Genomic DNA, 23686 nt, shown 5'->3' on the forward strand with positions numbered 1-23686 from the left:
GGGGGTTGACTGTGGATGGGCAATGGCAGACATTTAGAGACCGCATGGATGAATTACAACAATTGTACATTCCTGTCTGGCGTAAAAATAAAAAAGGAAGGTGGCTCAACCGTGGCTATCTAGGGAAATCAGGGATAGTATTAAAGCCAAGGAAGTGGCATACAAATTGGCCAGAAATAGCAGCGAACCTGGGGACTGGGAGAAATTTAGAACTCAGCAGAGGAGGACAAAGGGTTTGATTAGGGCAGGGAAAATGGAGTACAAGAAGAAGCTTGCAGGGAACATTAAGGCGGATTGCAAAAGTTTCTATAGGTATGTAAAGAGAAAAAGGTTAGTAAAGACAAACGTAGGTCCCCTGCAGTCAGAATCAGGGGAAGTCATAACGGGGAACAAAGAAATGGCAGACCAATTGAACAAGTACTTTGGTTCGGTATTCACTAAGGAGGATACAAACAACCTTCCGGATATAAAAGGGGTCAGAGGGTCTAGTAAGGAGGGGGAACTGAGGGAAATCCTTATTAGTCGGGAAATTGTGTTGGGGAAATTGATGGGATTGAAGGCCGATAAATCCCCAGGGCCTGATGGACTGCATCCCAGAGTACTTAAGGAGGTGGCCTTGGAAATAGCGGATGCATTGACAGTCATTTTCCAATATTCCATTGACTCTGGATCAGTTCCTATGGAGTGGAGGGTAGCCAATGTAACCCCACTTTTTAAAAAAGGAGGGAGAGAGAAAACAGGGAATTATAGACCGGTCAGCCTGACCTCAGTAGTGGGTAAAATGATGGAATCAATTATTAAGGATGTCATAGCAGTGCATCTGGAAAATGGTGACATGATAGGTCCAAGTCAGCATGGATTTGTGAAAGGGAAATCATGCTTGACAAATCTTCTGGAATTTTTTGAGGATGTTTCCAGTAAAGTGGACAAAGGAGAACCAGTTGATGTGGTATATTTGGACTTTCAGAAGGCTTGAGACAAGGTCCCACACAAGAGATTAATGTGCAAAGTTAAAGCACATGGGATTGGGGGTAGTGTGCTGACGTGGATTGAGAACTGGTTGGCAGACAGGAAGCAAAGAGTAGGAGTAAACGGGTACTTTTCAGAATGGCAGGCAGTGACTAGTGGGGTGCCGCAAGGTTGTGTGCTGGGGCCCCAGCTGTTTACATTGTACATTAATGATTTAGACGAGGGGATTAAATGCAGTATCTCCAAATTTGCGGATGACACTAAGTTGGGTGGCAGTGTGAGCTGCGAGGAGGATGCTATTAGGCTGCAGAGTGACTTGGATAGTTTAGGTGAGTGGGCAAATGCATGGCAGATGAAGTATAATGTGGATAAATGTGAGGTTATCCACTTTGGTGGTAAAAACAGAGAGACAGACTATTATCTGAATGGTGACAGATTTGGAAAAGGGAAGGTGCAACGAGACCTGGGTGTCATAGTACATCAGTCATTGAAGGTTAGCATGCAGGTACAGCAGGCGGTTAAGAAAGCAAATGGCATGTTGGTCTTCATAGCGAGGGGATTTGAATACAGGGGCAGGGAGGTGTTGCTACAGTTGTACAGGGCCTTGGTGAGGCCACACCTGGAGTATTGTGTACAGTTTTGGTCTCCTAACTTGAGGAAGGACATTCTTGCTATTGAGGGAGTGCAGCAAAGATTCACCAGTCTGATTCCCGGGATGGCGGGACTGACCTATCAAGAAAGACTGGATCAACTGGGCTTGAATTCACTGGAGTTCAGAAGAATGAGAGGGGACCTCATGGAAACATTTAAAATTCTGACGGGTTTAGACAGGTTAGATGCAGGAAGAATGTTCCCAATGTTGGGGAAGTCCAGAACCAGGGTTCACAGTCTGAGGATAAGGGGTAAGCCATTTAGGACCGAGATGAGGAGAAACTTTTTCACCCAGAGAGTGGTGAACCTGTGGAATTCTCTACCACAGAAAGTAGTTGAGGCCAATTCACTAAATATATTCAAAAGGGAGTTAGATGAAGTCCTTACTACTAGGGGGATCAAGGGTTATGGCGAGAAAGCAGGAAGCGGGTACTGAAGTTTCATGTTCAGCCATGAACTCATTGAATGGCGGTGCAGGCTAGAAGGGCTGAATGGCCTGCTCCTGCACCTATTTTCTATGTTTCTATGAAGGATATACTAGCTTTGGAGGGGGTACAGAGACGATTCACTAGGCTGATTCCGGAGAGGAGGGGGTTACCTTATGATGATAGATTGAGTAGACTGGGTCTTTACTCGTTAAGAGTTCAGAAGGATGAGGGGTGATCTTATAGAAACATTTAAAATAATGAAATGGATAGACAAGATAGAGGCAGAGAGGTTGTTTCCATTGGTCGGGGAGACGAAAACTAGAGGGCACAGCCTCAAAATACGGGGGAGCCAATTTAAAACCGAGTTGAGAAGGAATTTCTTCTCTCAGAGGGTTGTGAATCTGTGGAATTCTCTGCCCAAGGAAGCAGTTGAGGCTAGCTCATTGAATGTATTCAAGTCACAGATAGATAGATTTTTAACCAATAAGGCAATTAAGGGTTTTGGGGAGCGGGCGGGTAAGTGGAGCTGAGTCCACGGCCAGATCAGCCATGATCTTGTTGAATGGCGGAGCAGGCTAGAGGGGCTAGATGGCCTACTCCTGTTCCTAATTCTTATGTTCTTATGTTCTGGTCAGCTGTTCCCGGGGAAATGCAAGACAAAATTAAGCTGTTTTACCGACACAAGGATGAAATGTCCATCCATTCAGGTTGTCTCCTATGGGGGAAGCGAGTCTCATGGACAAGATGAGCATGGAGAGGCCATCTCTGACCACTTCCTTGTATCGCTCTCCACCCACATCCCCCTTCTTCCACCCAACTCTACTTCCTTTTGTGTCCGCCCCTGGAAAATAACTCTCCAAACTCTCACAACTGCACATGAAATCCGAAGCGGGCCTCGTGGACAAGATGAGTGTGGAGCGATCAAACAGGGAGATCGGAGAGAAACTGGAAGTAGAGTTGGGTGGAGGAAGGGGGATGTGGGTGGAGAGCGATACAAGGAAGTAGTCAGAGATGGCCTCATCTGCAATTGACACGGTGTGAATAGCGAGGCCACGAGAGATGGAAAGGTCAAAAGGGTGGCCGTGAATATGGGTTGGGGGGGTTCACATGGAGTGAGATTAAGGGAGGATAGGAGGTAGTGAACTCAGTAGAGAGATGAATTGAGATTGAGGTTGAAATCACCAAGGATGGGAAGTGCAGAGGCTGAGGGAGGAAAGCAGTGAAGAGATATCTCGGTGATAAAATTTTTATCGTACTGGACTTGGACCAATTGCTCATTCTTCATGTGTTAGCCTAGGTTATTTGTCAGAGGAGAGCATTGCAACAGAGACAAGTACACATTACTTAACCCAATGTGCACTTTCCTGCAAGGGTCACTGTATCAAGACGCAGCAACACTGTTGCCGAGGAACATTATAGTACCCCTTCTGGTACCACAACTGTGATCAGTAAAGTCAGCAGATGGACAAACTGAACTTGGATCTTTTTTGGTCTGTACAGTTCAGCTATTCATTGGAGAAACTGTTAGCTATCCCACTGGATAAAGTCATAATATTATGGAGCCCCCGACAATTCAAACTGTTTGATTTTCTGCTTAAAATAAAAACAGTTTCAAAAATTAGTACATTGAAATCAAGCATCCTAGAATGCAGATGGATCTTTTCGGTGAAACATTACCACTATATTCCATCGTTTTTATCAAACAGCCAACCCTTTTCATCAGAGAGATCTTATCGTTTGGATGGATTCTCAGGTTTTTTTTAAACCAAATAGGAATTTTACAAATACTCTTCAAGTTAACTTTTGGCTGCTGAGCAGGTCAAAAGTCGTAACATTTCCAAAATGTTTCCTCTCTGCTAAACAGTCGCAGCAAAAAACCTCTGACATGCATTAAATGACGTGCTTCAGGGGCAAGCATCTCTGCCCATCTATAATTGTAAAGGCATGATTGTATTTAACACCAAAATGGCTGAATACATATTTTTAACAGGTTCTTTTGCACGCGGTAAACAAATTCAAAGTTCGACCCCAGAGTGCAGAATGATGCCTAGAAAATTACATGTACACTATTAAAGAAAAAACAGTGGCATCAAAATAACAGTCAAGTAACAAAATGGAATCTTAAAATGGGCATAGTCCATACTGCCCACTCCTCAGAAACCTATTTAATGCTGCAGGTACCCAGCAGTGAATGCAGCAAAGAAGAATACAACTTTTCTCTGGAAATGACTGGAATGAAAACTAAGCATAGTCCCACAATAAGTGGGTTGCCACAAAAGCTGGAAATTATTGATGGTAGTATAGAAATTATGAGACTTAAACAGGCATGAGCCAAATCTAGGGTTAATAATACAAAATAAAAATCAAGCAGAATACAGAAAACAAACAAGAAGAAAATAAGGAATAGAGACACTAGCAAATACCACAAGGTTTTTTTTATATACATTTCCCACCATTTGCCACCCACACTCATCATTGGCAGCTGTGTATATGAGCAAATATCACATTCCATTTGCCAATACCATAGGAGTCAATAATAAAGGTAATTGTAATAAAGGATGAGATCAGTGCAGTAGTGATATTGGCTCAGAAGATCAGTTTGGGTAGAGATAAGAAATAATAAAGGAAAGAAGTCAGTGGTGAGCGGCTCCCCTAAAAGTAGCTACACTGTAGCACAGAGTGTAAATCAAGAAATAAATGGAGGCTTGTAAGAAAGGTATGGCAATAATCAAGAGTGATTTTAATCTTCCTATTGATTGGACAAGTCATATTGGCAAAGGTAGCCTTGAGGAAGAGTTCATAGAGTGTATTCAGGATGGTTTCTTAGAACAATACGTTGTGGAACCAACCAGGGAGCAGACTATTTTAGATCTGGTAATGTGCAATCAGTCTGGATTAATGAATGATCTCATGGTAAAGGATCCTCTTGGGAAGAGTGATCATAGCATGGTAAAATTTCAAATTCAGCTGGAGGGTGAGAAAGCTAGGTCTCAAACTAGTGTCCTGAACTTAAATAAAGGCAATTACAAAGTTAGGAAGGCTGAGTTGGATCAAGTGGACTGGGAAAATAGATTAAAGGGCAAGATGGTAGATGAGCAGTGGCAAGCATTTAAGGAAATATTTCATAACTCTCAGCAAAGATTTCCCAGTGAGAAAGAAAGACGAAGGGAAAGATGAACCATCTGTGGCTAACTAAGGAAGTAAAGGATGGTATCAAATTGAAAACAAAGGCATATAATGTTGTGAAGAATAGTGGAAGGCCAGGGGATTGGGAAATTTTTAGAAACCAGCAAAGGATGACTACAAAAATTATAAAGACAGAGAAGATAGTTTATGAGAGTAAACTAGCAAGAAATATAAAAACAGACAGCAAGAGCTTCTACAGGTATATAAAAAGAGAGCAGCTAAAGTTAACGTTGGTCCCTTAGAGGACGAGACTGGGGAATTAATAACGGAAAACAGAAATGGCAGAGACATTAAATAAATATTTTGTATCGGTCTTCACAGTAAAAGTATCCCAATAATTTAGAATCAAGGGGCTGTTGGGAGGGGGGAACTTAATGCAATCACTGCACTAGAGAAAATCTACTAGGCAAACTAATGTGACTAAAGGTGGACAAGTCTCCTGGACCTGATGTCCTGCATCCTAGGGTCTTAAAAGAAGTAGTTGTAGTGGATGTACTGGTTGTAATCTACCAAAATTCCCTGGATTCTGGAGAGGTCCCAGCAGATTGGAAAACCGCAAATGCAACGCCCCTAAAGGAGGGCGACAGAAAGCAGTAAACTATAGACCAGTTAGCCTCACATCCGTCATCAGGAAAATGCTGGAATCCATTATTAAGTGATTGGTGAGCAGTTTTTCTTTTTTCCTTATCTTGTCAGTAAGAAACCTTTGGCATTGTTGCCAAATTAGGTTATTTTAAGAGTTAAGTCATGGCAGGAGAGCCCAGACCCGCGTCATGCTCTTCCTGTGCCTTGTGGGAAATCAGGGACGCTTCCAGTGTCCCTGATGACTATGTGTGCAGGAAGTGTATCCGGCTGCAACTCCTGTTAGACCGCATGATGGCACTGGAGCTGCGGATGGATTCACTCTGGAGCATGCGCGAAGCTGAGGATGTCGTGGATAGCACGTTCAGTGAGTTGTTCACACCGCAAGTAAAAGTTACAAAGGCAGATAGGGAACGGGTGACCATCAGGCATAGCAGGAGTAGGAAGGCAGTGCAGGAGTCCCCTGCGGTCATCCCCCTCCAAAACAGATATAGCGCTTTGGATATTGTTGGGGGAGATGGCTCACCAGGGGAAGGCAGCTAAGTTCATGGCACCGTGGGTGGCTCTGCTGCACAGGAGGGCAGGAAAAAGAGTGGGAGAGCTGTCGTGATAGAATCCCCTATTGTAAGGGGGATAGATAGAAGTTTCTGCGGTCGCAACCAAGACTCTAGGATGGTATGTTGCCTCCCTGGTGCAAGGGTCATGGATGTCTCGGAGCGGCTGCAGGGCATTCTGGAGGGGGAGGGTGAATAGCCAGTTGTCGTGGTGCATATAGGTACCAACGATATAGGTAAAAAGTGGGAGGAGGTACGATAAGCTGAATTTAGGGAGCTACGAGTTAAATTAAAAAGTAAGATCTCAAAAGGTAGCAATCTCAGGATTGTTACCAGTGCCACGTGCTAGTCAGAGTAGAAATAGCAGGATAGCGAAGATGAATACGTGGATTGAGGAGTGGTGCAAGAGGAAGGGATTCAAATTCCTGGGACATTGGAACCGGTTCTGGGGTAGGTGGGACCAGTATAAACCGGACGATCTGCACCTGGGCAGGACCGGAACCAATGTCTGAGGGGGAAGTGTTTGCTAGTGCTGTTGGGCAGGGGTTAAACTAATATGGCAGGGGGATGGGAACCTATGTAGGGAGACAGAGGGAAATAAAATGGGGGCAGAAGCAAAAGATAGAAAGGAGAATAGTAAAAGTGGAGGGCAGAGAAACCCAAGGCAAAAATCAAAAAGGGCCACATTGCCACAAAATTCTAAAGGGACAAAGTGTTAAATAGACAAGCCTGAAGGCTCTGTGCCTCAATACGAGGAGTATTCGTAACAAGGTGGATGAATTAACTGCGCAGGCAGCTATTAACGATTATGATATAATTGGGATTACGGAGACATGGCTCCAGGGTGACCAAGACTGGGAACTCAACATCCAGGGGTATTCAACATTCAGGAATGATAGATAGAAAGGAAGAGGAGGTGGAGTAGCATTACTGGTTAAAGAGGAAATTAGCGCAATAGTAAGGAAAGACATTAGCATGGATGATGTGGAATCTGTATGGGTAGAGCTGCGGAATACCAAAGGGGAGAAAACGCTAGTGGGAGTTGTGTACAGACCACCAAACAGTAGTAGTGAGGTTGGGGATGGCATCAAACAAGAAATTAGGGATGCATGCAATAAAGGTACAGCAGTTATCATGGGCGACTTTAATCTACATATAGATTGGGCTAACCAAGCTGGTAGCAATGCAGTGGAGGAGGATTCCCTGGAGTGTATTAGGGATAGCTTTCTAGACCAATATGTCGAGGAACCAACTAGAGAGCTGGCTCATCCTAGACTAGGTGTTGTGTAATGAGAGAGGACTAATTAGCAATCTTGTTGTGCGAGGCCCCCTGGAGAAGAGTAACCATAATATGGTCGAATTCTTTATTAAGATTATGGCACCGTGGCTGGCTCTGCTGCACAGGAGGGCAGGAAAAAGAGTGGGAGAGCAATAGTGATAGGGGATTCGATTGCAAGGGGAATAGATAGGCGTTTCTGTGGCCGTAACCGAGACTCCAGGATGGTATGTTGCCTCCCTGGTGCAAGGGTCAAGGATGTCTCGGAGCGGGTGCAGGACATTCTGAAAAGGGAGGGTGAACAGCCAGTTGTCGTGGTGCACATTGGTACCAACGTTATAGGTAAAAAAAAGGGATGAGGTCCATCGAGACGAATTTAAGGAGCTAGGAGCTAAATTAAAACGTAGGACCTCAAAAGTAGTAATCTCGGGATTGCTACCAGTGCCACGTGCTAGTCAGAGTAGGAATCGCAGGATAGCTCAGATGAATACGTGGATTGAGCAGTGGTGCAGTAGGGAGTGATTCAAATTCCTGGCGCATTGGAACAGGTTCTGGGGAGGTGGGACCAGTACAAACCGGACGGTCTGCACCTGGGCAGGACCGGAACCAATGTCCGAGGGGGAGTGTTTGCGAGTGCTGTTGGGGAGGAGTTAAACTAATATGGCAGGGGGATGGGAACCATTGCAGGGAGACAGAGGGAAACAAAAAGGAGACAAAAGCAAAAGACAGAAAGAAGATGAGTAAAAGGTGGAGGGCAGAGAAACCCAAGGCAAAAAACAAAAAGGGCCACTGAATATAAAGGGGCTGCAGGAGGGGTCAAAACTAAAAATCATGGTTTAAAAACTAGGATGAAAACACTCTACCTAAACGCACGCAGCATTCGAAATAAAGTAAATGAGTTGACGGCACAAATCATTACAAATGGGTATGATTTGGTGGCCATTACAGAAACAAGGTTGCAGGGTGGTCAAGACTGGGAATTAAACATACAGGGGTATCTGACGATTCGTAAAGATAGACAAGAAGGGAAAGGAGGTGGGGTAGTTCTGTTAACAAAGGATGATATCAGGGCAGTTGAGAGACACGATATTGGCTCTAATGAACAAAATGTTGAATCATTGTGGGTGGAGATTAGAGATAGTAAGGGGAAAAAGTCACTGGTGGGCATAGTTTATAGGCCCCCAAATAATAACTTCACGGTGGGGCGGGCAATAATCAAGGGAATAATGGAGGCATGTGAAAAAGGAACGGCAGTAGTCATGGTGGATTTTAACCTACATATCGATTGGTCAAATCAAATCGCACGGGGTAGCCTGGAGGAGGAATTCATAGAATGCATACAGGATTGTTTCTTAGAACAGTATGTTACAGAACCTAGAAGGGAGCAAGCTATTTTAGATCTGGTCCTGTGTAATGAGACAGGAAAAATAAACGATCTCCTAGTAAAAGATCCCCTCGAATGAGTGATCACAGTATGGTCGAATTTGTAATACAGATTGAGGGTGAGGAAGTTGTGTCAGAAACGAGCGTATTATGCTTAAACAAAGGGGACTACAGTGGGATGAGGGCAGAGTTGGCTAAAGTAGACTGGAAACACAGACTAAACGGTGGCACAATTGAGGAACAGTGGAGGACTTTTAAGGAGCTCTTTCATAGTGCGCAACAAAAATATATTCCAGTGAAAAAGAAGGGCGGTAAGAGAAGGATGAATTTATAATGGGGAACAAAGAAATGGCAGACCAATTGAACAAATACTTTGGATCTGTCTTCACTAAGGAAGACACAAATAACCTTCCGGAAATACTAGGGGTTCGAGGGTCTAGCGAAAAGGAGGAACTGAAGGAAATCCTTATTAGTCAGGAAATTGTGTTAGGGAAATTGATAGGATTGAAGGCCGATAAATCCCCAGGGCCTGATAGGCTGCATCCCAGAGGACTTAAGGAAGTGATCCTAGAAATAGTGGATGCATTGGTGATCATTTTCCAACATTCTATTGACTCTGGACCAGTTCCTATGGACTGGAGGATAGCTAATGTAACACCACTTTTTAAAAAAGGAGAGAGAAAACAGGGAATTATAGACCTGTTAGTCTGACGTTGGTGGTGGGGAAAATGTTGGAATCAATTATTAAAGATGAAATAGCAGCGCATTTGGAAAGCAGTGAAAGGATCGGTCCAAGTCAGCATGGATTTATGAAAGGGAAATCATGCTTGACAAATCTTCTAGAATTTTTTGAGGATGTAACTAGTAGAGTGGACAAGGGAGAACCAGTGGATGTGGTATATTTGGACTTTCAAAAGGCTTTTGACAAGGTCCCACACAAGAGATTAGTGTGCAAAATTAAAGCACATGGTATTGGGGGTAATGTATTGACATGGATAGAGAACTGGTTGGCAGACAGGAAGCAGAGTCGGAATAAACAGGTCCTTTTCAGAATGGCAGGCAGTGACTAATGAGGTGCCACAGGGCTCAGTGCTGGAACCCCAGCTATTTACAATATACATCAGTGATATAGATGAAGGAATTGAATGTAATATCTCCGAGTTTGCAGATGGCACTAAGCTAGGTGGCGATGTGAGCTGTGAGGAGGATGCCAAGAGGCTGCATGGTGACTTGGATAGGTTAGGTGAGTGGGCAAATGCAGTATAATGTGAATAAATGTGAGGTTATCCACTTTGGTGGCAAAAACAGGAAGACAGAATATTATCTGAATGGTGACAGATTAGGAAAAGGGGAGGTACAACAGGACCTGGGTGTCAAGGTACATCAGTCATTGAAGTTTGGCATGCTGGTACAGCAGGCGGTGAAGGCGGCAAATGGCATGTTGGCCTTCATAGTTAGAGGATTTGAGTATAGGAGCAGGGAGGTCTTACTGCAGTTGTACAGAGCCTTGGTGAGGCCACACCTGGAATATTGTGTTCAGTTTTGGTCTCCTAATCTGAGGAAGGACGTTCTTGCTATTGCGGGAGTACAGTGAAGGTTCACCAGATTGATTCCCGGGATGGCAGGACTGACATATGAGGAGAGACTGGATCAACTGGGCTTGTATCCACTGGAGTTTAGAAGAATGAGAGGGGATCTCATAGAAACATTTAAAATTCTGACGGGATTGGACAGGTTAGAGGCAGGAAGAATGTTCCCATTGCTGGGGAGTTCCAGAACCAGAGATCACAGTGTAAGAATAAGGGATAAGCCATTTAGGACCACGATGAGGAGAAATTTCTTCACTCAGAGAGTAGTTAACCTGTGGAATTCTCTACCGCAGAAGTTGTTGAGTCTAGTTCGTTAGATATATTCAAAAGGGAGTTAGATATGGCCTTTATGGCTAAAGGGATTAAGGGGTATGGAGAGAAAGCAGGAAAGGGGTACTGAGGTTGAATGATCAGCCATGATCTTATTGAATGGCGATGCAGGCTCGAGGGGCCGAATGGCCTGCTCCTACACCTAATTTCTATTTTTATATGTTTCTAGTTGCAGGACATTTAGAAAATCATAATACAGTCAAGCAGAGTCAGCATGGTTTTATGAAAGGGAAATCATGTTTGACAAATTTTCTGGAGTTCTTTGAGGATGTAACAAGCTGGGTGGATAAAGGGGAACCATTAGATGTCGTGTATTTGGATTTCCAGAAGGCATTCGATAAGGTGCCACATAAAAGATTACTGCAGTTTTGGAATTGATAGAGGATTGGCGAACTAACAGAAAACAGTGTGTCGGGATGAATGGGTCATTATCAGGTTGGCAAACTGTAACTAGTGGGGTGCCACAGTTATCAGTGCTGGGGCCTCAACTATTTACAATCTATATTAATGATTTGATTGAATGGAGTGAAGGGAATTAAGTGAGTGGGCAAAAATTTGACAGATGGAGTATAATGTGGGATGAGGTTATTCACTTGGATAGGAAAAATAAAAAAACAAAATTATTTAAATGGGGAGAAATTACAAAATGCTGAGGTACAGACAAATCTGGGGGTCCTTGTACATGAAACACAAAAATTTAGCATGCCGGTACAGCAAGTAATTAAGAAGGCAAATGGAATGTTGACCTTTATTGCAAGGGGGATGGAGTATAAATGTAGGGAAGTCCTGCTACAACTGTATCGGGCATTGGTGCGACCACACCTGGAGTACTGCATACAGTTTTGGTTTCCTTATTTAAGGAGGGAGATATCTGCATTGGAGGCAGTTCAAAGAAGGTTCACGAGTGCAGAGAGGATCTAGAACTAGGTTCTAGCTCCAGAATAAGGGGCCGCCCATTTAAAACGGAAATGGAGGAATTTCTTCTACCTAACAGAGAACATATGTAGATTATGATCGTATTAAATGGCAGAGCAGGCTCGAGGGTTCAAATGGACTACTCCCGTTATTTCTTGTGTTCTTGTGTGTGAACCTTCTCTGAACTGCCTCCAATGCAAGTATATCCTTCCTTAAATACGAAGACCAAAACTGAACGCGTACCCTAGGTGCGGCCTCACCAATACCCTGTACAGTTGTAGCAGGACTTCACTGCTTTTATACTCCATCCCCCTTGCAATAAAGGCCAACATTCCATTTGCCTTCCTGATTACTTGTTGTACCTGCATACTAACTTTGTGTTTCATGCATAAGGACCCTCAGGTTCCTCTATACTGCAGCACTTTGCAATTTTTCTCCATTTAAATAGGAATTTGCTTTTCTATTTTTTCTGCCAAAATGGATAACCTCATATTTTCCCACATTATACTCCATCTGCCAAATTTTTGCCCACTCACTTAGCCTGTCTATATCCCTTTGCAGATTTTTTGTGTCCTCCTCACATTTTGCTTTCCCACCCATCTTTGTATCATCAGCAAACTTGGCTACATTACACTCGGTCCCTTTATCCAAGTCATTAATATAGATTGTAAATAGTTGAGGATCGAGCACCGATCCCTGCGGCATCCCACTAGTTACTGTTTGCCAACTGGAAAAAGACCCATTTATCCCGATTCTCTGTTTTCTGTTAGTTAGCCAATTCTCTATCCATGCTAATATATTGCCCCCAACCCAGTGAACTTTTATCTTGTGCAGTAATCTTTTATGTGGCACCTTATCAAATGCCTTCTGTAAATCCAAATACACTACATCCACTGGTTCTCCCTTATCCACCCTGCTCGTTACATCCTCAAAGAACTCCAGCAAATTTGTCAAATGTGATTTCCCTTTCATAAAACCATGCTGACTCTGCTTGACTGAATTATGCTTTCCCAAATGTCCTGCTACTGCTTCCTTAATAATGGACTCCAGCATTTTACCAAAGACAGATGTTAGGCTAATTGGTCTATAGTTTCCTGCTTTCTGTCTGCCTCCTTTTAAAAAAATAGTGGCGTTACATTTGCGGCTTTCCAATCCGCTGGGACCTCCCCAGAATCCAGGGAACTTTGGTAGATTACAACCAATGCATCCACTATCTCTGCAGCCACTTCTTTTAAGACCCTCGGATGCAAGCCATCAGGTCCAGAGGACTTGTCCATCTTTAGTACCATTATTTTACCGAGTACTGCTACTTTAGTGATTGTTTTTAATTTCTCCTTCTCTATAGTCCCTTGATTATCCACTATTGGGATATTTCTCTCAGAGGATCGTGAATCTTAGGAATTCTGTACCCCAGAGAGCTGTGGAGGTTGCGTCATTGAATATATTTAAGAAAGACAGATTTTTGAATGATGAGAGTCAAGGGTTATGGGCAGCGGGCAGGGAAATGGAGTTGAGGCCAAGATCAGATCAGCCATGATATTATCGAATGGCAGAGCAGACTCAAGGGGCCAAATGGCCTACTACTGTTCTTATTTCTTGTTATGTTCTTATCTAACATATTAAACGACAGGCTATTTTGAGCAGTTCAATAGGTTATTCAATGAATTTGCACCTTGTTAGTCTCCTGTATGTGAAATATTCCCATCATCTTGGTAATTAGTTCAGTCAATGGCATCAAAATAGAACCGTGAAGGGGGAGGAGAGGAAGAGAGAAAAGCACAATTAAATTGGCTGTGAATTCATAAATTGCCATTTAATCCTTAGTAACTATATATTATTGGATTTCAGCTTCTCAAGAATATGTTAGCTAGTTTCAGTCTATTAGAGCAGTGAAATGAGGAGGCTAAACCTATTCCTGTATAACCAACACGGCTTATAGTGGCCAAATCGCATTGACATCAATGTGCCCACTATAAGCTGTGGGGACTGTATATAAAAAAAAGTAAAAGAATAGTTAAAGAAAAGGCTAGGGTTAGGAAACCCAGCATGGAAGATGAAGAAATGGCAGCAAAACTGAATAAGTAATTTGCTTCCATTTTTTTTTAAAAAAAGGGTGCGATAGTGAGAATTAAAAATATTGCAAGAGGAAGAGAATGCAAGAACATAAGAAATAGGAGCAGGAGTAGGCCATTTAGCCCTTTGAGTCTGCTCCGGCATTTAACAAGATCATGGCTGATCATCTTCCTCAACTCCATCTTCCCGCACTATCGCCATATCCCTTAATTCCCAAAAATGTATCGAACTCGGTCTTGAATATACGCAACGACTGAGCATTCACAGCCCTCTGGGTTAGAGAACTCCAATGATTCACAACCCTCAGTGAAGAAATTTCTCCTCATCGGAGTCCTAAATGGCCGACTCTTTATTCTGAGAATGTAATCTCATGTTCTAGATTCTCCAGCCAAGTGAAACATTTTCCCAACATTAACCCAGCATTAAGAATTTTATGGCCTAGAAATTGCAGTCAGAGGCTTTCTGGGGGTGGATGCCTCTGACCTGAAAAATATCTACTAACTTACCTGGTGGTCCGGGAGGTTTGGAGACTTGTGGTCCTGGGCCTCTACACGAAGGCCTGTGTAGAGGTCCATGTATTGCAGGGACATAGGCGCTTTGGAAGCATCCCTGGGATTACATGGGCCAGCCCAACTAATCATAGTACGGGTATTCCCATTCATACTTGGTGAGTTCCATATACAGGTCGAACCTCCCTTATCCAGAACCATTCCCGGCACTGGGTGGCGCATGCACAGAACTCCGACATGAACAAATTGAAGTCCTTCCTCGCTGCCGACTCCCACAATCACTTGCCTGACCCTGCAATCCATCGCCCCACCCCCCCAATGATCTCTCTGCCGCACTCCCAGCCCCAAGCCAGCCAGCTTCGATATCCCCTTGCTCAGTACAGGTGCAGCATCCAGAATCCGGAGTTCCAGAATCCGGACCGATTGATGGCAGGGTCGTCTGGAATCCATAAAATGTTGCGGAATCCGGACTCGACGACCCTGCTGATCTTGGGGCCCCGCCGCTGCCTGACCTCGGGCCTTGCCACTGCTGCCCTAACCTCAGGGCCTCCTCTGTGGCCAGCCCGAATAGCCCCTCGGCAGGTACCCTGCCTCCCACTTCTGACGCTCCGAAATCCGGAAATACCCGAACCTGGGCTCGGGTGTTTCCGGATTCATGACGTCAGAAAGACATTCCAAAGTCCGGAAAAACGCAGAATCCGAAACGGCTTCGGTCCAGAGGGTTCCGGATTCGGGACACTGCACCTGTACTTGTACCTGTACCATCCAATTTAACGTGACCACACCTCGTCCAGAAAAATACCTTATCCAGAACAGGCCAGGTCCTGAGGGTTCGGGATAAGGGAGGTTCAACCTGTATACGGAATCACCATAAGTATGAAAGAGAATACCTCAAAAAATACACTTAAAATAAAAATTAAAATAAAAATTAAAATCACATTTAAATTTCATCAAAATCGAATTTAATTATTTAAAACAAAAATTAATAACCTTTTTTAAAACTTTGTTTAAAGGGTCTAAAATAAACTTACCTTATTCCAGAGGTTTTTAAATGTTTAAATTATTGAAAAAAAAATATTTTTCTGTCCTTTGAAAGTCTTACACTGATAAAAGCAAGTTCAGTCGTAAGAATTTCACGGGCATTCGCTGGGAAAATAGCCCAACTCTCTGCCCGCAGAGGCTCTATTCTTCCGGATGTGTGCGATCGGTCAAAAGGATTCTTGACAGATCGCAAGTTCCTGGCTTAGGCGCATGTGCATTGCATGCCTAAACCCGGAACTTACGGGGTCCCTACGGGCACGTGCGCACCTCGTACGTGTCCATAGGGGCCGTAAATTCAGGGCCTACGGGCTAGATTTTCCATTATTTTTGCATGCATAATGCCCATTTAACGTCCATTTTACCACTGAAACGAGGTATAACGTCCAGATATTGCCCATTTAGTTACAAAATGGAAACTGATGCCCATTTTTCGGACACTTATTGCTGAGCATTACTTCGGCATGTACGTAACGCCGGGAAAAAAAATCAGTGGGCGAAACCAATGCCCATATCGCCCAGTGTTACTTTCGGCACGTAATTAACGCCGAGATTCAATAACACCGCCCGCCCACTTTTTTTTGTCGTAAAGATCATATTTGCTGAAACTAACGCCCAGCGTCACGTTCACCACCTCGCACACATCTCACCCACAATATCGCTCGCCCAAAACACCGTTCTGAACTAATCACTGCAGTGTGGATGCCATTTTTCAAATCGCAGGTCGCTTCATTGAAAAGGCTGCTTCAACTGCAGGGGAGTTTGGATTGACTCTGGAGTTCTCCTCAGGTGAAGTGACCATCTCAACAGACATCTTTTCAGACTGTGGACGATTGGGTTTTACTGTAGGTGTCTTTTAATGTTCAAATTATTGCTTCTGATCAATCGGTATTACACTTTTATTGGAATGGGGCCAGCCATTTCTCAGCCTGCATCGATTACTACGCAGATACTGCAGAGTGCAAATGGCACAACGTCTAATGCACACCATTATGTACCCAACCCAAGACGTGCCTGAATGAGGAGGTCCAGACCATACACACCCCACACTTACAGGGAGAAGAGGTCTTACCTCGACGTGTCCAAGAACACCTGCCTTCAGAGACTACACTTCCACAAAGTGGTGATCACTGAAATATGCCAGTTCATTAGGGCAGATCTGCAGCCTGCCTGCACTTTCAGGACATTACTGTCTGTTGAGGTCAAGGTCCCCGCGGCACTGTCTTTCTATGCGTCTGGTTCTTTTCGGGTCTCCGCGGTCGACATTTCCCCTCTGTATCACCATGCCACACATCGCTGCAGTAGACAGGTCACATAGACTCTGTATGCACGAAGGATGGACTTTATCAGCTTCCCCATGACCACGGAGACTCAGACTGACATGGCTGGAGCATTCTACCACATTGCTAAGTTCACCAGGGTGCAGGGGGCAATACAGTGTACTCACATCACCATGCGAGCACCTTCTCAGGACCCAGAGCATTTTTGCAACAGAAAAGGATTTCACTCCCTGAAGGTCCAACTAGTTGTCGACCACAACTAGATAATAATGGCAGTGAATGCCAAATGTCCGGGCAGCTTCGATGAAACTGCTGTCTCTGACATGTTTAACAGTCAGCCACAAGGACAATGCCAAATGCTTGGTGACAACCGATATGGCCTAGCCACCTGGCTGATGACCCCCCCTGCGTGACACTCACACCGAGGCTGAGAAGCGATACAACGAGAGCCACAGGCAATGTGGTCCAGAAAACAATTAGTGTGCTTAAGCACCACTTTAGATGCCTGGAGCACTCAGAAGGGGAGCTACAATACAACCCTGAGCAAATAGCTCAATTCGTGGTCGTGTGCTCCATGCTGCACAACCTGGCTATCAGGAGGAGACAAGAATTGCCAGAAGGAACTGATGGTCCATCTCAGGAGAGAGAGGAAAAGGAGGATGAGGGGCTGGACGCTGATCTCGGGCCAGACAATCAGGCTGACTAAGCAACCATGCCCACACCCTCCTCCAGACCGCAGGAAAGGGCCCGTGGTGGCTACATAGCTGCAAGACACTTACGTAAGGAGCTCATAAATGAGCGATTTGCCTGAAAGAACGTTGCTATAATTGACAAGGCTGACACATTGCTGTGTGTGTGCAGCTCAGACATCAATGGTGGGCATCACCTTGGTGCCAGTTAACTTGAATCAACTTAAACTTTAAGTTTAACTATGCCATTTCATGTTAAGGAATCACCAGTGTGTAATGGTCCAGCTATCTGAGACAATGCGCAACAAGGTTATGTTCAATAACTTTTTTTATACCAACATTGGTCTGAAATCATGAGTGTCACGGGAAAAAACATCCCACCCCACCCCACTTTTTCGACCATTGACATCAATCAAATGGTCAACATGTCCAGCAACACAGAACACAAATGCAAAGCAGGAGGGTGGCTCCCTCCCCCCATACATTACAACAAATTGCATACACAGAGATGGACATATAACAAAGCCATCATCTGCGGATATGCAGCTCACTTTCCTATCCCCCTCCCCTTCTTCTCCCCACCTCTATTCCTTCCTCTCCTCGCTCCACGCAGCCTGGCCGAGGAGCTCCTCAGGCGGTGCCTCATTGGGGGGTGGGGGGATGAAGGCAGAGGCAGCGGTTGAACGGGTACAGTAGCGGGGATGCGGAGGTGGGAACATTCTCTAATCCAGAAGCAGGATCTTGGTCCTGCCTCTCATCAGTCATTGGCAGTGTTGGTGCGGAACCTAGGGGTGGAGTGCCATGCTCTGGGACCACTGGGAGGCCTGTGCCAGCAGTGTCCCTGGTTATCGCCTCCAGGGTCTCCACCATCCGCGGCAAGTACTCAGTCACAGTGCCGGAGATGGTGGCTAGCTGTCGGGATATGCCCCCCCCACAATGCATTGAGGTTCTGGGCACCAATGTCTACAGTTCTCCTGAACAACTTAACCATCTCTCCGCTCTCATCTGGCGCTCGTGGACCAGACCTGCCTCATCCACAAAGCCTCTGCGGGGTTGGCGTCGTCCTGGGGGCAAAAGGGATGCCCTGTGACGAGGTGCTTGGGCCCGGTACCTCCAGAGTGGAGGCGGGAATGGCCGGAGGAGCATTAGATGGCCTTGGGGTGGAATGCCTTCTAGAGCCTGGCGATGCAGATTCCTCAAAGTCTGCACTCTCATCCGTAGAGAACAGACCCAGCGGATTGACGGGCGAGAATCGAAGCTCCTCAACACCAGAGGATCGTCCGCTGAGTCCAGCCCCGTGCCCCCACCTTCTGGCCTCTGGCCTTGCTTTGGGACGCGCTGCTGGTTGAGCTGCAAAACACAAATGAGGTTATTAGAGGAGAAGAGGGTGCTAGGGTCACAAGGTGAGTCCAGCGCTACACACAGCATATGCACGACAAAAGCACCACCGCTATCAAGATCATCACAAAGATCACATTTCATGACCATCAACACATTGTGCATTGCACTGATTTTCATTAGGCCAGCGTTATTTATAGGACAATTTTAGAAATCATCTATCATATATTATTGTTCGGATATGAGTGGGTGTGGCATCAATTAACTTTAGATCACGCAATGGTGTATACTTTACTCACGTGACATCACTTCAGGGTCTGCAGCTGCTTGCGTGGCCGTCCGGGGGTGCCTCCCCACGAGTCTGAGCACCCGCGCCTCGATATCAGTGATGTCGCTGGTGACTGGTGGCCCCTCATCCGTTCGCCTCTGCGCGGACCTAATCGTCGATAGCTTCTTCTGTAAAAGCTAACAGGATGACATAGCATGAGATCATTGCATGATATCATTGCTAGGTACTGTCAGAGACTGATACAACACATAATAATCATGATTACATCTGTCAGTTATGATAATTATCATTCTTTACCCAAGACGTACACCGTGACCGGTTTTGAGTACAACATTCCCGGTAAAAGTGAAACACCTCACATCTGATGATAGTCACTCATGATTCTTACAAATCAAATTATATAAATATAATTTAAATGGAAATAAATGTAATACTTACTCTTGAGGATCCCACAAGGTCATTCCATCGCTTTCAGCATTGGTTGCTCTCACGCACTTCGTTGGTCGCCGACGAGACCACCTGTGCCATCTCGGCTCATATCTTCTAGGGTGGGCTTCCTGCGCCCTCCCTGTGTCAAATCATCCCAGCGTGACTCGACCTCCTGCAGAAGGAGGCATTTGCCTCGTCCGAGAACCTCCTCGCTCTTTTGCGTCCTCCAATGTGCTCCTCTCCCAGCTCACTGCTCTCGCCAGCGTCAGTCTCCACAGCGTGTTGCGTCGCCTCCGCCTCTCCCTCCATTATAGGCACCAAATTCGGGAAAATATCTGGCTGGCAACAGCTAATTTTTTTCCCCCAATTTGCTATAAAGCTCAAAACTCTCCCTCCTTCCTCCCAAAGCAGCCACACCACACCCACACAAGACTTTACTCCCTCTCAGCTCCCCCTCTTATGCGCATGTCATGATGACCCTTGACCTCCTGCATCGCGGGAATCGAGCATTGCCATGCCATTGTTAAGGATGGCGACACTTTACGGCAGAAGGTCAGAAATTTAACGCTAACGCCCATTTCATATCGCTCGCGGTAACGCCCAATTTAAAAAATGGAGACTAGGGGCTTTGAGAATGGGTGACAAGTCAGCGATTTGAAAACCCATTTTTACTTGCCCACGCCGGAAAGAATGCCCATTTTTGGGCGATATGCACAAAAGTGTAAAATCTAGCCCCATATGTTTCAATTAGATCACACCTCATTCTTCTACACTCTAGGGAATATAGGCCTAGTCTACTCAACCTCTCACAGGGCAATCCCTCATCCCAGGAACCAGTCTAGTGAACCTTTGTTGCACTCCCTCTAAGGCAAGTATGTGTTTCCTTAAGTAAGGAGACCAGAACTGTACACAGTATTCCAGGTGTGGTTCATCAATGCCTTGTATAATTGTATGAAGACTTCTTGACTCTTGTACTCTAAGCCCTTTGTAACAAAAGCTAACATGCCATGTGCTTTTTTAATTGCTTGCTGTACCTGCATGTTAATTTTCTGTGATTCATGTACATGGACACCCTGGTCCCTCTGAGTGCAAAGAGGTGGAGAAATTATGATTGAAAAATTATAAGTAAGGAAGTAGTACTGAAAGCATTTCTGGAAAAGGCACTAGGCTCCGACAGCAAGCATCCACAAATTCCAAGGGAAGTCAGAGACGAAATAGCAAATGCTGTGTCTATAATCTTTCAATTATCCTTGTATATGGAAGTTGTGCCGGAGGACTGAAGAGCTCTTAGTGCGACATCTTCATTCAAGGGAAAAAGGGTTAAACCAGGTAATTAAATCATTCAGATTGACATTGGTTATAAGTAAACTTATAGAAGCCATTGTACAGGATAAAAATCAAAACTCAGCTTGAAAGACACAGGTTAACTAAGAACAGCTAACATCGATTTATAAAAGACAAGTTGCATTGACAAATTTATTAAAAGTTCTTTGAGGAAATAACGGAATGTATTGAAAAAGGAAATGTAGCTGATATTGCATTGTCAAAGTTTGGGATTTTCTGACCATTCTTTCATTGAAAGAATTTTTTTTTTTTTTTAAAAAGAGTCGTTCCTGGGATATGGGCATCGCTGGCAAGGCCAACATTTATTGCCCATCCCTAATCCCTAATTGCCCTTGAGAAGGTGGTGGTGAGCCATTTCCTTGAACCGCTGCAGTCCTTGTGGTGAAGGTACTCCCACAGTGCCGTTAGGGAGGGAGTTCCAGGATTTTGACCCAGCAACTATGAAGGAATGGCGATATATTTCCAAGTCAGGATGGTGTGTGACTTGATGGGGAACTTGCAGGTGATGGCGTTCCCATGCGCCTGCTGCCCTTCTAGGTGGTAGAGATTGCAGGTTTGGGAGGTGCTGCTGAAGAAGCCTTGGCAAGTTGCTGCAGTGCATCTTGTAGATGGTACACACTAGTGTAGGAAGTTAATTTTAAAGTTGTGTAACTTGTTGTGAAGCAAATCCTAATATATTGCTGCAAGTAAAAGGAAAGGAGAGGGATCTGAAATGATAGGCAGTTGGAGATGTTAATCAGGTAGCTTTGATGATGTTTCATCATAGACTGAAAAGAAGCAGCAATTAGTTAGCTTGTCTCAGTAAATTGCTAAATGGCTCATACCCATTGTGTTGGAAGGTGTTTGATCCCTTTCAGAGCGTGAACAGCCAGTAATAAGAAACATGGGCACATTGTACATTATGCATTTTTAAAAGTGCACAGTCAGTCAGGTAGAAAAGGGCTGTGAGAAAGATGGAATGCAGGAGACAGGATAGAAAATGAGCTTCAAGGTCAGGCACAACAATCGAATGAAGTGGTATAGAGTAGAGAGTTTATTATTTTATATTAATACACAAAGACAAGCTGCATTGATGGAAAGAGAAAGAGCAATAAGATAGGACAGTTATAGTTGAGGAAGTAGTACTGAAACAGATAGTGAGCAGCACAGGGCTCGGACAGCAAGCGTCCTAGAATGCTAAGAAAAGTCAGAGGGGGCCCAGAAGTGTTGTGTTCATTATTTTTATATTACTACATGAACACAAGTTGCATTGATGAAAATAAGTAACTCAAATCAGAACTAATGCTCTGCATGTTCACCAGATAGGGATAAAACAGGTTAATGATTCATATCAAGTCTCGTCTCATCAAGTGGTTCCTCGGTGCAACTTCGTTTTCAAGAAATACATGTGAACAACACGAGTATCCGGTCGAGATCACAAGGGATTGCCTTGGTTATGCTCTCATACAAGCAGTTATAGGGCAGTGCGAGTCAACTCCAGATGCTCAGACCATTGAATCAGAGAAGGTATCTACGGCAAAGCCAAATTCATAACATGTGTATATTGGATTTTTTAAAACCGTTCGAGAAGGTTCCACATGGAATGCTTGTTGAGAACATTAAGATACACAGTATTGATGAGAATGCACAGCAAGTTGGGTAAAGGATAGGAAACAGTAGTAGTGAATAGATGTTTGCTGGACTGAGGTATGTACCACAATATCAAATGACACAAAAATAGGGAGCATGGTTAACTGTAAAGACAACTGTAGCAGACGTCAGGATGAAAAAAGGTTAGTAGATGCAGCAGATAGATGTTAGATGTCTTGCAGAAATACGAGTGGATACATATTGGGAAGTAAAATGACAAGAGGGAATAAATATGAATCATAAAAACCTTACATGTGCACACACTTCCTGCTTCCATTATACATTTGTATGTCCACATTTATAATAGAAATTGCCTATGTAAACTTGTCTCGCTGTAATTAGACCCTCCAGACAGTGGTGGTGCTGCAGCAGAGAAACTGCTATTCTCCAATCAACTCTTCTACTCAATTGTTGTAATTTTTCCATCTAACTATAAATAATATAAAATGAGAATGAAATGTTATTATTGTTAAATGGGGATTCAGTGCATCTATGTGCATTGTCCAATTCTCCCCTGGCTTCTAACCCCACTTCACCTGAAGATTGCACTTGATCTTGACTTCCTGTGCACAATGGGTGATCAACTAGTATTTACTAAAATGTAAAACTTTAAAAAAAAAGAGTTGAAGAGCAGAGCAGAGTAGGTTTAATTATACAAATCTTTTAAAGTGGGATGTCAAGTTAATAAAGCTGTAAAATGCATAAGGGTTCCTAGGATTTATAAATAGGGGCATAGAGTAAAAAGTAATCAGCATTACTAATCCTGTACAAATCATTAGTTAGGTTGCCTTTTTTAATTCGTTAGGCACCAAAAGTTAGTAAGAATGTCAAGGCCATGGAGATGACAAAGAGGTTTACAAAGACAATACCAGAGAATGGAGAAGGCCAAGAGGAAATCTGATACAGATGTTCTAGATTATGAATGTTTTCACATATTTACTGTAACAAAACCTATTTTCACTGGTCTGTGTGTTGGTAACTAGAGGGCATAAGTTTACCAACAAAAGGAATGAAGGGAGAGATTAGGAGAATTTAAAAAAAAACACACAGGGGATGTCAGGACATGAGACAGTTGTAGACTCACAATTCAGAATAGTTTTTTTTAATAAAAGGAAATGGATAAATATCTGAATAGGAAAACAGGAGATCGGGTAACTCTTTCAGAAAGCCGGCACGGACGAGATGGACCAAATGGCCTCCGTATA

General features: G+C 44.1%; 1 protein-coding gene across 2 annotated transcripts in view; it reads right to left on the reverse strand.

Annotated features, from left to right (window-relative positions):
• The window catches only part of LOC139268549 (trimeric intracellular cation channel type B-A-like), a 72762-nt gene that overhangs the window by 29359 nt on the left and 19717 nt on the right, over positions 1 to 23686 (reverse strand). The gene's annotated exons all lie outside the window — the stretch shown is intronic.

This window comes from Pristiophorus japonicus, chromosome 1 (genome assembly GCF_044704955.1).
Source record: "Pristiophorus japonicus isolate sPriJap1 chromosome 1, sPriJap1.hap1, whole genome shotgun sequence".
In the NCBI taxonomy this organism is placed as follows: Eukaryota; Metazoa; Chordata; class Chondrichthyes; family Pristiophoridae; genus Pristiophorus; species Pristiophorus japonicus.